The sequence below is a fragment of the Cynara cardunculus genome, assembly GCF_001531365.2.
Source record: "Cynara cardunculus var. scolymus isolate 2C chromosome LG 10, CcrdV1, whole genome shotgun sequence".
NCBI lineage: Eukaryota > Viridiplantae > Streptophyta > Magnoliopsida > Asterales > Asteraceae > Cynara > Cynara cardunculus.
In genome coordinates, this window is record NC_037537.1 from 6469495 (window position 1) to 6479939 (window position 10445).

A 10445-nucleotide genomic window follows, 5' to 3' on the forward strand; every position below is an offset into this window, starting at 1 on the left:
TCTTATAATATAATATATATATTATTATATGTGATATTTATAAATGTATTATATGTTTATTTATAAATTTTTTTAAATTATAATATATACATACCAATGTATAGAGGAAGAATATTTTGCAAACCATGTTGTTCTTGCAAACCATGAAATTAATGGTCGATTTCATTATCTATTTTAATGGGAAAAAAATTCCTGAAATTGTTTAATATGCTGAAATTGTTTCGAATAATTCATTTCAAATAACTATGGACATTATCATCTTCATTCTTTTAATGTTGGTAAAAAATTTCATCAAAATGAGAAATATATGAAATAATTTAATTTTTACACATAAACAAAAATATAATAATTATTTTCATCATGAAATGAATTATTTGAGACAATTTCATCATATTAAACAATTTCATGAAAAGATTTCACTAAAATGAAATCGACGATTTTCACGGTTTATACAAATAGTTTGCATTCGCTAAAGTTGAAGGTTAATATGGTGTATTAACCTGAAGGTCTCTTCAGCATTCGCTGATACTTGAGCAGTCTTCACACATATACCGCTTCAGATCACGTACTCGCCAGTCTCTAATCTTCAGTTTCAGTCCTCGACATTTGCTGAAGGTTCTATTGTGTAAGTGTTGTCTTCTTGAAGTATCGCTGTCGCTGATTGGATTGACAACACAAGTTTTTCAACGATCACTAAACAGACTCAGTGCAGATCGCTGGAATTGAAAAGACAAAAACAAAAATACTTCGCATAGAATAGAAGGGATTGTCATCAAATCACTGTGAGAGAGGATCAACAATCTCCTTCTATTTGATGATAACAAGACAACAAAAAGAAGGTTGTCTTATCAAATAATAGTAAGGAAAAGTAACATATAAAGTACTTGTCCCTTTTTACTATTTTGGGATCTTTTTCAGTGAGTCGGTTTTTAGTTGAATAATTTTCTTAAGTCATATTTAAGAAAAGTTACAAAGATAGAAACAGAAATTGAAAGCTTATTCATCGACTTATAGAATGTCAGTGAATATAAAATGTAATACTGGAACTCATAGACTTGTGTCCCTATTATTTTTTACAGGGATCTTTTTCAGTGAGGTGTAGGATATACTTATATTATATTCATTGGAAATATTACAAGTTGTTCAGTACATGTCGAATGCTTAGAGATTATAAGATTAATCACTGAAAGTAGATATAATAAGTAGATTTACAAAAAAAATGTGAACAGTATAATAAGCTTAGATCTATGTTGCTAGGTACATCTTCGCCAAGGTTCTTTCGACGTAGGCATTCTCTTCATATCTTTAGATCCACGACTTTTCCTTGCATGCTATCATCTATCCAAAGCATTATATAAATCAGATGTCCCATTAGGCATAGATGTAGCTCAGACATTCTCTGARATCTTACTTCACCTTCATAGTCAAGGAATATAACTTCTAACTCAGGTTTGAAGTGCACAGAGTTGGGTATATAATGACCCTTATCTGGCAAGTCAAGATTCTGCATAAAAATGTCTATACTCTCGTGTTCCTTCAGGACTTCATCTAAGGATAATTTTGTTTCATGTTCGTTCCTTATGGATGGTCCATCATTAGGACTGGAGAGATTTTTCTTCTTCCTTACACCTTTATTCAGAGAGGACCAGTCAGGGACTGCGACATACCTGGACATCCTTTTGATGAGATCATTGATGATGTCTTCAATAATCGGCTTATGTCTTGACTTGGATCGCTGAATGCCTTGCCTGATCTCCAACCATTCGTTGTATCCATAGCGGCTAAGGTAGGAAGGACACTCGGTAATGGCGTCGAGATTGTCCTTGGTGATGAGCATTGAGACCAGAGTTCCACCGTCTTTGGATCGTCCGCTGATGCTGACGCTCTTGATTGGGTGGGGGCTGATTCTCTTTTTCAGCTTTGCTTCGCTCCAGCGCTTGTCCCGCTCAGCTAGCTTCAGGTTTTCCTCGTGCTTAGCTTCTGCAAGAGAAAGAATTTTAGCCTAGGCTTGGACAATGTTCACCTTCTTTTTGGATTTTTCTCTTTGGGAGAATCTTTTCAGCTAGTGTCTTGGCCATTTTTAGGCTATCTATAGTCTACTTCTTCTGAAGCTCTAGCTCTTCTTCAGCCCTTATCGCCTCGAGTCTTTCATCTTCTGAAAGGAAGTCAAACTTACCACCACTAGAGGTACGAACAGGAATTTTTACTCTAGTCTAGTCGAGTGACTCCTTTATCTGAGCCATCTGCTGGTCGGTAGGAGCACTGGAGATAGGGTTTTCAGGGACCCACTCCAGTCGACCGTAAGTAGTGGATGGAATCTGAAGCTGATAAAGAGAGATGACTACTACCTGAGAGGTAGAGTCTTCAAATAAGGGTTGAGGGTTTTTGAACAGTACCTTTAGGTTCCCTTCTTTAGCGACTCCTTTGCCTTTCGACTTAGGGTCCTGGTTCGTTGAGGGAGCGGACTTTTCTTCCCTTTGCTCCCCCTGAGATGCAAAATCCCTGAGGGCGACTCCCTTGGTGGCAGTTGTTGGCTTTTGATACTGGATGGTGAAGTCATCTTCATCATCATCGTCATCATCACCATCTAAGTCACTGTCGGGATCTGGAAGATCAGGTTCTTCATCTTCATCATCATCTTCATCTTCATCATCATCATCACCAGCAACAGGTGCAGAGGTGATGGGAAGATCATCATCCTTAGGGATGGCATCAACTTCCTCTGCTATAGCAGCTTCACCAGAGGTTGGTATGGCTTGGGAAACCTCAGCTTTAGCTTCAGCTTCAAGGATTGATGGAGCAGCAGATAGTCCAGCAGTGTTGGACCTCATCTCCCCCTCTCTGGCTAAGACTTGGGAGTATAAGCTAGAAAGTTCATCCACACGCAGATGCTGGAGAAGCATCATATCCTCTAGCCACGACAGGGCGCTGGCTAAAGCTGTCGTTGCTTTACGCGTCTCATAGAGCTGAGTAAGGTCATCAGTAGTGAAGGATGGCGGGATCACTGCAGCCGGTTGACAGACAGCATCCAGGATCTACTGAAGAAGCTCCGCCTGCTGAAGAGACTGAGTCTGAGTGTCATCAGCGTTGGCTCGAACAACCTCTTGTAGAGTTAAGAGCTGACTTCTTACTTCTTGAACATCAGCTTTGACAGCTGAGAGGTCGGCATCAAGATCGGCCTTGCGAGGCATCTTTTGATGAACTTCGGCCATCTTGCAGAAGACTGTATCGACGGCTGGGAGAAGAAGCTTGACATATGACGCCATGTCATAATCCTCGACATCTTCTTCGTCAATAGCGTCATCTTCGCCATCTTCTTCCTTCTCTTCTACGTCTCTCGACTAGGGCGCAGAAGAAGGACCTGCAAGATATAAAGAGTGAGCATAAAGAAGTCCAGGGTTAGAAGAACTGAAAGGATAGGAAGATGGAATACCTGAGGGGCCATCAGTGACATCCAAAGAATTGGCACTTGCGTGCTCAAAGATATCCTTGAGAGGATGGGCATCTGTACGATAGGAGCCTCGAAAGGAGCAACCTCAGGTCTATTGGTGTGTGTTTCATCATCAAGAAGGACATTCGTTGATGAGTCATCAATACGTGTAGAGACCAAGGAAGGAGGAGAAGAGAAAATGGTTGAGAAGAGACGTGGGTGTTCAGGGGTGGTGGCGCTGATATTCACACCTTTAGTGATTTGGGTCACAGAGGCGGTTGGGGTAGGTGCCACTGATACGACAGTGATTGGAGAGGTCACTAAAGATCTAGGAGGGTTAGCTAAAATTGCCTCGGGGTTAAGGCTAGTTTCAATAGCTGAAACCTGTCAAGAGGTTACAACCAGTTATGTGGCAATCCCCTTTTTGGCCTTCTTGGCTCTCTGAGGAAAACCAAGAGTTGGTTGTGAAGGAAGTTTGGAGGAGGTTTTGGTCGCTGGGCTAGACGTGGGGGGGGGGTTCCCTTGTCTTGACCACCTGAGAGGAGGGGGGAGCGAAAGGCACTATGGAAGAGAGTGCAATGTCTTCATGCCTCAGCTTGTGATCCAGAATCCTAGATCCAAGCTTACACACCTGAAGGTTTCCTCCTTGGAGTATTTTTCTCCAAAGATCTTAGCAAAGACCATGGAAAGGAACCTAGTGTAAGGCACCACCTTTTCTCGCTGGCGCTTGTTCAGCTTTTGCACCAGGTCATCGAAAATGACAGCAGCATAATTTATATTGCGACGCTGAATCGCAGAAACACCAATCATCATGGCAATCCTGGTGGCTTGGTCTTGACCTCCAGACTTTCCACCCATGGACTGGATGAAGTGAGAAAACTGGTATTGCCAAATCGCTGACATCCTATTTTTTCTCGATCTTCGATAAGGACTTCATGAGAGCATTTGAGTCCTTCTTCATTGGCCATTGATAGCCAATGGCATCGAGACGTTGGATGATCTCGGCCGTTGTGGGCTCGCTTTCGAAGGGGCCCTTGGGGAGACGTAGAGCGGTCCTCACGGTGTTCACGCCAAACTTCAAAGTCATGCAATTGAACATGAAGGTGATTTGCTTGACTTGGCGGTCGTTCTTGTATTCAACGTTGACCACCACAGCAATAAACCAGAACTACTGTAGAACCTCCTTAACCATGACAGGCTCATAGTTAAGGGCATAGGCAAGCGATGACTGTTTAAGGAAGTTAGCCGCTTCCTGGTATTAAGTCTTGTTCGAGGGGATATCCAACAAGGCAATATGATTGTTGGCCTTGAAGGACACTTCATCGATGGTGAAACCTACATTCTTGGCAGCCATCTGTTTTTAATGAGAAAGAGTACAGATAAAACAGTTTGTTAGATAACCAAGATATGTGTATAGATAAGTTTTTGAATCAAGAAAAACGTCTTTTGAAAAATCCTTAAAGAAAGATTGGGGTTTTTCAAGTAGAGTGTGTTTTGAAGAAATGTGATTATAACCAAGTAGAAAGTTGAGTTTATAATCATTAATGTATAATGTTTTAAGAGAACAAAGTTCTTAAAGAGATTAAACACATTTCTTATTATAGAAGAAGAACAAGAAAAGAAAAAACAATATTGACCTTAAGTTGAGTTAGAGAAAAAGGTCGTAGAAGGAATGTGAGAGAAGTTCTTGCTTTGTAACTCGACAGAGGTTCGTCTTTGAATTTTTGAAAGCGTAAAAAGAAAAGTGAAGGAGAAATCTCATATTTATAAGTAGGAGGAGAGAGAGAAGATATGAGAGAGAAAAATACGACGATTGAGGAAAGGGGCCATGATGAAAAAATGGGACGTTCTCATCCATGATTGGATGGCATTTAATAAGGTAGCGTAGCGTTGCGCATTGTAAATAGGGAATGTCGTCATAAAGAGGGTTCATTAACTATTTCTTTTAAAAACGAAAAGGTTTTTAAGAAAACAAAGAGTCATTTAGTGTTGAAAGACACACTGAAAAGACCTTTTAAAACATTTTTATCACTGAAGAAGAAAAACTTCAGTGATAGTTTTTAAGACTTCAGTGTCAGTGATAGAAGAATCACTGATCCAGGCATTTAAAAACATTTGAATCACTGAATAGGAAAGATTCAGTGAAAATTTTGATTTTCGAGAAAAGATAAGTACAAGAGAGATATACTAATAAAAATGTTCAGTGAACAAAGAATCACTGAAACAAACTTTTAAAACATTTTTATCACTGAAGAAGAAAATTTTCAATAATAGTTTTAAGTTTTTGTTAGAAAAAGGAATAAGTAATCATACCTTAGAGAGAATAGATACATTTACTCAAGAGTTCAGTGTCAGAGATAGAGCATTGAATCATTTCACTTACTGAAGGATATTAATAGCTGAAGATTATTCTTTAGAATTTAGCATCCCAAGTTCGTTGATCAAGATGTTTAATCTTGTCTCATTAAGAGGCTTGGTGAAAAGGTCAGCGAGCTGGTAATCAGTTGGAACGAAGTGAAGTTCAATGTCACCATTCATAACATGATCTCTGATAATATGATATCGGATCTCTATATGTTTGGTCTTGGAGTGAAGTACAGGATTATTTGCAATTGCAATAGCACTAGTGCTATCACAATAGATTTTGAACTTTTGAAAACTGAAGATCATAGTCCACCAGCTGGTTTTTCATCCAAAGGATTTGGGCACAACAACTACCAGCGGCTACGTATTCAGCTTCAGCTATTGATGTGGACACTGAGTTTTGCTTCTTGCTTGTCTAGCTCACCAACTTTCCACCTAGAAGCTGACAGCCTCCAGTGGTGTTTTTCCTATCAATTTTGCAACCTGCAAAATCACTATTTGAGTAACCTATTAGGTCAATACTTGAAACTTTAGGGTACCAAAGAACCATGTTAGGAGTTCCCTTAAGATATCTGAAGATGCGTTTTATAACAATCAGATAGGATTCCTTAGGTTCAGATTGATATCTTGCACATAAGCAGGTAGAGTACATGATATCTGGTTGACTAGCTATTAGATACAGCAGGGAGCCGATCATTTCTCTATAAACAGTTATGTTTACAGGTTTTCCATTTGAATCCTTGTTAAGAGAGAGTGGAGGAGCCATTGGAGTCTTCATAGATGTACTGTTTGATAATCAAACTTCTTCAGCATGTCACGAACATACTTACTTTGACTGATAAAGATACCTTTATCTGATTGTTTGATCTGAAGACCTAAGAAGAACGTTAGTTCTTCCATCATGCTCATCTGATATTCTTTCTTCATGCAATCAGTGAACCGAAAGCACAAAGAGGGATTAGTGGAACCAAATATAATATCATCGACATAAATTTGGACTAGAATGATGTGACCCTTAACTTTCCTAAGAAATAAGGTCTGGTCAATCTTCCATGAACAAATTTCTTAGAGATGAGAAATGAGGAAAGGGTATCATACCAGGCACGAGGAGCCTGTTTTAACCTATAAAGAGCTTTATCCAAACGATAAATATGGTTTGGATACTTAGGGTCAAGAAACCCTGGACGTTGTTCAACATAAACTTCCTCTTGAAGTTTTCCATTTAGGAAAGTGCTATTTACGTCCATTTGGTAGACTTTAAAGGCTAGAAAGATTCGAATAGCTTCGATTCTAGCCACTGGTGTGAAGGTTTCGTCATAATCGATCCCTTCTTCTTGTCTATAACTCTGAGCAACGAGTCGAGCCTTGTTGCGGGTTACCACACCTTCCTCATCTAACTTGTTGCGATAAACCCACTTATTGCCTATCACTGTTTTGTTAGAAGGACGTGGGACAAGGTACCAGACTTTGTTCCTATCAAATTCAATGAGCTCCTCTTGCATGGCAAGGACCCAACTAGGGTTAGAGATAACATCATTGATTTTCTTGGGTTCAACTAAAGAAAGAAAGTTGACAAAGAGACAGATATTACTTAGACCACGGTGAGTCTTGATACCTGCATCTGGATCCCCAAGAATTTCATGAATTGGATGGTCTTTAGTCCATCGCTGAGCCGGTAGAGGAATATCATCTGAATAAGTAAGTTCAGGAACAGAAGATGAGGTTTCAGATGCATTGTCTTCAGCAATAGGAACTATTGCTAAAGGAGCCTCAGATTCAGCGACCGAAACAGATTCAGATACTGAAGGCATTTCATTCACTGATTGATCAGTGTTTGAAGTAGAAGGAGGAATACAGCTAATAGGCACGGCAGCGATCTTTAAAGAAGATTTGTTAGAGTGACTAGCTGTAACTGGAATGATAAGTGGATCATTTTCAGCTTCAGGGGTTTCAGTGTTGAGATGAGCACTGTAAGAAGCTTCAGGTTGTCTATAGTGAGAGAACATTCAGGTTTCTAATTCCTCATCATCATTTAAGATGGGTTTTGAATTAACTGATTGAGATTCGTCAAAGGTGACATGGATAGTTTCTTCTATCGTCTGTCTTCGTTTGTTGAATACTCTGAAGGCTTTGGATACTTAAGAATATCCAAGAAAGATTTCTTCATCAGCTTTGGGATCGAACTTTTCACACGATTGTTAAAAATGTAACAAGTACAACCAAAAATATGTAGGAAGCTTATAGAAGGTTTTCTTCCATGAAAAAGTTCATAAGCTGTCTTCTTGAAACTCTTTACGATTAGTGACTGATTTTGAGTGAAACAAGCGGTGTTGATAGCTTCAGCCCAGACTTGAGTAGGGAGATGGGATTCGGTGAGCATTGATCGAGTAGCCTCTATGATTGTTTGATTTCTCCTTTTAGCGACCCTATTTTGTTGAGGAGTTCTCGCTGAAGAAAAGTTGTGAGAAATTCTCTTGTTCTCAAAGAAGTTATCCATAGTACTGTTTTTGAATTCAGTACCATGGTCACTTCTAATAGATCGTACCTTGATGTCGTTAAGTACTTCTATTTTCTTGATGAACGAAATGATATCTTCAGGTGCTTCATCTTTGGATCTGAGGAAGAAGACCCAAGTGTACCTAGAATACTCATCAACTATGAAAAGTGTAAACTTCTTTCCAGCAATGGATTGTACGTTGACTGGACCAAAAAGGTCCATGTGAAGTAGCTGAAGAGGCACAGTCACTGAAGAAATTTGCTTTGACTTAAAGCTAACTCTTGTGTGTTTTCCTCTTTCACATGCTGAGCAAAGAGATACTTTTGCAAATGAGTGTTGAGGAAGACTAGTGACAAGATCATTTCTTGACAGCTCACTGAGTGTCTTGAAGTTGAGATGAGAGAGCTATTTGTGCCATAGCCAGTTGATGTCTGACGAGGCTTTAGAGAAGAAAAAATTATTCTCAATGGTAGTAGAATTCATATTGATGATATAGACATTCTCTAGGAAAGAACCGGTCAAGGCAACCTTATCATCTTTGTCAAAGATGCAACATGAATTCTTTGAGAATTTTACTGTGTAGTCTTTATCACACAGTTGGCTGATGCTCTGGAGGTTATCTTGGACCGTATTACTCAGTTCAGGGTATTGAAATCTTACTTGATTAATTAAATAGACATTGAGTACGCAGCAAACAGTATGTAAATCAAGCAGGTAGCAATCAATAAGAACACAATGAAGAACTCTTGAAGAACACAAGGAGAAAATGCTTCAAAGGATTTTCAATAGAAAATGTCGACAATTACAAAATGGAAGCACTTACAAATTACAAAGGCCTAAAGCTGCTTTTATACAAGCAAATAACTGCTATGACAGACCTAGATGTACTATTTAATCTAAGCCGTTCAAATAAAGCAGATTACAGACAAGATCACGTGTTCAGCATGAGCAGCTAATAAACCTAGGAAAAGAGGAGTTAAAAGAGATTCTCACAGAAGACTAACTGCAGACCCTCTGTGAGACACGACAGAGGTTCTGTTGTCATTGTCTTGAAACAGGGTCTATACAGAGGACAAGTTCCAGAGTCTCTGTGAATAGAGACAGGCTCTGTCACCTGAACCTTGCACGTTGGGCTTCTTTGATGAATGTCCTCTGCGGTCTTTTGTGACAGATTATCTTCTGTCAAAACTTGTTGTGTTACTTTTTCGATACTTTTACATTCAAAGATGAGAGCTAACAATCTCCCCCTAAGTATGAAAAAGTAAACTAGGAATGGAAAGAGCAAGACATTACTTGAAAGAAATTACAAGAAGTGATTAAACATCAACCTCTGAAATGAAATACTTGAATGTAAATTACAAAGCGTTAAATTTAAAGTTACAACCAAAAAAAAAATTACAACGATTGTGAAGCTATGCCAAATTCAAGAAGAGTCAAACAGCAGACTCTGGAAAGTCATCTATTGGGTTTACAAAGTCTGTCTTGATCGTTCTGTAAACGTTGAAGAGGAACTCCCTGAAATTGATTTGAGCTCTGATTGGTTCCAAGAGAKCAKAAACCTCATCAACCYTTAACTTTCCATTTTCCACCTCTGCCATGATGCACTTGAATATCCATTCCAAAGTCTCCGTTGAGAATTTGTGCGGTTCGATTGGGTCAAAGAATCTAAGTATCTGATCCTTGTCCACATACACAAACCCAAAGATGGGATTGTGTATAATGGTGTTCGGATAGTACCTAGTGACCCAACTTGGCCTGCTGTAAGGAGGGGTGATCTTCAGACTCCTCTGTCCTAGTCGCATGGCCAACTCGAAGTCTTTCTGGCTGCAGTACATAACGTGTGCGCGCATAACTTGAATCAGCCTTCTGAGTGAAATTGCATAAGTGGACCTCTTCTCTGTGTAGGCGTTTAAAATTTTGTACATGAAAATAACGTCGAACACACAGAGGTTGTGAAGATCTGCATCCGTGAACATGTATACATTGTTGTCTTCCCTCCTTACAACGTATTGAGAATACGACACGGCCTTCTTTAACATAGTCTTTGGTAAGATCGACACCAAGGAGATGATTTTGAAGCGCGAGAAGACTTGTTCACGTGGCTTAGTCAATCGAGAGAAGTGGAATTTGGCAGCAGGAGATGGGATGTCAGTC